Raw genomic sequence first — 4,023 nt, 5'->3', positions numbered from 1 at the left:
GCAATTACACCATAGACATTCAAGTACTATCATAGACGCCATATTTGTGGTGTGACTCGTAGAACGTCTTTGCCGCCATATTGTATGTGGCAAAAGTGGCAGGAAAAACTCATTGTGAATTGATGAATATATTTATGAAGTCTGACAAACATTCAAGTTAGGTTTGCCAACTCCCTAAACAAAAAATTAAGGGACACCTGTTTGGTAAAGCCGACCGGGCCAATAACATCACCCTTAATAATTTTTTTTTTTTTGTATGTGAAAAGTGATTTAAAAAAAAAAAAAAAAATTTAGAATTGTATTAGTTTTACTCAGAGCTGAGTTAATTAGGTATATGTTTGAGTGATGTAAGCACATTAAAAACAATAATTATCAGCAATGTTACTAGAATAAAATTAACATCTGTCAATTTGATCAACCACGACCATCTTTAAAGGAATCCACGATAGAAAGGCTTGTAGTTCTTAAAAGATAAAAGGTTATTATGAATTAAAATAATTTAATATTGAAACACCTCTTGATGTTTTCGTTATTAATACAATTTGTAAAATTAGTTTAACTTGTAGGTCGCCATTGTTGTTGACGTCGCAGGGCGGTGACATCACATGGCTACGCTACCGGGCTTCCAGAGTATGACTTCAGCGATACATGTTATCTGTTCAACCCTTTTAATTCAAACCCGGGAGGAACATTAATGAGCATGCATAGAAATCATAATATATGGAAGGACGCTTGGCGCGGGGCCGATTAACTCATTCACTCACAGCCATTTTCACCAGAGCAAGGCCCTTCGCTCCAGGCGGTTTTACTGGATTTTCACTGATTTTGCAAGGCCCACAGAAAATTCTGTTCTATTGCTATATAAACATGCAACCCACCAAAAGAAAGATTTGACTCTTTTCTTTCAGCAGAAAAAAAAGTTAGTTCGTATCTTTTTCCATTCTTTAGAAATCAGCATTAGAAAATAGCATAGTTTGAGCAATTTTCCAGTTTCTGATGAAAAAAACAGAGAAATTGAGCTTTTTGTGAAAGCATAACTTTCAAACATAACTTTGACTTATACACAGCTATTTTTTGCTTTAGTTACATCCCAAACATCTGAATAATGTTTTCCTTTTACAAAAAAAGATAAACACCAAAGCAAATAGAGCTTTTGATAGCAAAGTAACAATTTATTTACGCATAACTTGTTAGGACAAGGTAGGCAAAGTTGATTTGGACCAAAATGCGAGCCGGAAACAGATGAAGTGTGAAGTGGTATTTATTGTAGAAGGACAAAGTGTTGAGCGGCTGGTGGGTTGAATGATCAATGGCTGTGGCTGCAAGGGCTTTGATGGGTGGGTGTCCTGATGGCAAAAAACAGAATTAGTTAAAAGTTCAAAGACAAGAGTCACAAACTACAAGCTTAGTTGGCCGATGTACCAATGGTGACTGGCAGAATCATCTGGCACCTGCTTGCTGTCCAGGCCGATCCTTATAAGCAGTGTTGATTGATGATGAGCTGCAGGTGCGCTCCAGGTGAGCCAAGATTGGAGTGATTTCAGACATCAAAAACAGGAAGTGTTATACCAATAAAAGCCAGCAGAGGGGAGTGTGGGCAAGGACCACCACATAACTAACTGAAAGATTATGCTGTTCTGGCCAGGACTGCCTGTTAAACTTTTCCCTCATCGCCGTCTGTCTCATGAAGATTTTTTTTTTAGTCTCTGCGGGCATCAGCCTCTGCACTAATGGTCCCGGTCTTTCTGTTCGGTCGTCCAGCGCCTGGCATCCCGGGCGTCCTACCGGTTGTTACGCTCGGTCGTCCGCCGCCTGGCGTCCATTCGGGCGTCCTCCGCCGGCGCCTGGCCGTGCGGCTTGGCCGTGCGGCTTGGCCGTTTGTTGTCGTTGAATCGGGTTGCGGGTCTTACCAAATGCGCTACTGCCCTCCAGTGGCCAGTTTTATTGCTTTAAAAGGGATTTTCAGCTTTGTGCTTTGGAGCTAAGTTGAATCACGACCCAGCGATGTCTTTTTTGAGAAAAAAAAAAAAAAAAATGTAAAAGATTAAATACGCTGAAACACTGAAACAATTAAAAATAGAACGTACTTATACGTTTTTGGGAGCAAATGAGTTAATAGGGGGGCTTTTTAAAAAAAAAACAACTTAAAATTCAAATATTTTCAAAACCAAAGCTTCTACTGACCTAAAACCAAAACAAACACGTACCTTAGGAATATATGAGTCTCCATGAGCAGCGGCATAAAAAAATTCGAAGTCGTTCGCTAATGAAATCCCAATTAATTATTTTTTATATAAATATAACAAAGCTTAAAATAGCTATAAAATTCTCAGATTTTATGCTAGATGCACAAAAATCACCAAAGTTTTTGCCTGAAATAGCAACTTTATTATTTTTTTAATAACTGCAAGTTTTCAACAGCTAATAAATCATTCAATTTTCACATTAGAAACTTAATACTCGAGGAAAACAGGAAGAATCAATTATAAATAATATATAAATAGATTATTAATATAATCTATATACAATCACAACTTATTATACAATAGAATAACCCTTTATTGTCATTATACAGCTGTAGAATAAAATTGTGGAGCATCTCCCTTTACAGTGCAGGCTAAGTTAAAATCTCAAAAGTGACTTGCAAAGTATAAAATCTAAATAAACATGAATATAAAATGCGTATGAGATGGTCCTATAATTCAGGCAGTGCAAATAATCAAAATGAAGTAGCAGCAGTTTCACAGGGAAGGCATTAAATATTGCGCGGAAGTAAGTATTGCACATAGAATATGTGCGAATAGAAGTGAAGTGGCAGCAGTTTCACATTGAAGGCGTTGAATATTGCACGTGAGTAAATATTGCACATAGAATTTGAATTATGAAGTCTATGGAGCATGACAGCACTGTTGATAGTTCACAAAATGAGCAGCAAACTCAAAATTAACAGGAAAGACGGGATGAGACGAGACCAGAGTAAGAAGGGGGAAAAAACGGTGTTCTGCCAAAATGTGCTATGTCAGCGAAACGGCCTACAAGAGGTGAATTTGACATCCCATAGTACCACCGTGCGCTTTCAGCTTGTTTTGTTTAGATGCATACAGACAGAACATACTAAAGATTCCTTAAGAAAATACTTAAACGTAATAATATCAAACAGGGGGGTTTAAATATGCTACGTGACTAATGTGGTCAACTTAAACGTAATAATATCAAATAGGGGGGTTTAAATATGCTACGTGACTAATGTGGTCAACAGATCAAAATCTGCTTTAAAGCTACCACAAAAAACACAATGCTTAAAAGCATGAGAGGGAAACACATGCAAAAAGTATTTTGAGGCAATAAAAAGGTAATAAAAGACTAAAAAATAACACAAATAGTAAGTACTCGCTGCATAGAAGAAATTGGAGTAACGGGGTAGTTTTCATCAAGTGACAGTGACAATCTACGTCATCACCCCGAGCCTCCATTGCGCACATAAAACATGGCTCCCTCCGTAGTTCAAAACATGTACTAAATAACATAGATTTTTAAATCAATGGCAATGTTATCTGTTTCCAATTACATATTTTAGTAAAAGAGAACAATAGTGGTTTATCAGAGCCTATCAGTCTTTAAGTCCTGGGTTCCCTTTAACTCATTTTGACTGTGCTCATAAGTCAAACGATTTTCGCAACTAAAGTGAATGGAAATGCCCTTAACAAATTCAAGCACACAACATTTCATCACAAATTTTTAATAGTACTGTAATATTCCCTCGGACAAAGTATACATTTTCAACTTCAGGTCTTTGACACGTTAGCTGCCATTGACAGAGACAGACGTCTGATCAATTTTCACCGTCACTGAATCAGTTAAGAAGAATTTTTCCCTACTCTGCAGAGTAGTGTTGATGTTCGAGTTGTGCATGAGATTGCTGGCTTAGTGAGGCTGCATAGCTGTTAGAGGTCAGTGTGTCTTCGTGTTGCTGACTGATGACCATCTCTGCTTGATCAACACATTAGATCTAGCAGTGGGGGC

Source organism: Corythoichthys intestinalis, chromosome 21 (assembly GCF_030265065.1).
Source record: "Corythoichthys intestinalis isolate RoL2023-P3 chromosome 21, ASM3026506v1, whole genome shotgun sequence".
Taxonomy (NCBI): domain Eukaryota; kingdom Metazoa; phylum Chordata; class Actinopteri; order Syngnathiformes; family Syngnathidae; genus Corythoichthys; species Corythoichthys intestinalis.
Note: the sequence above shows the minus strand (reverse complement) of the source record.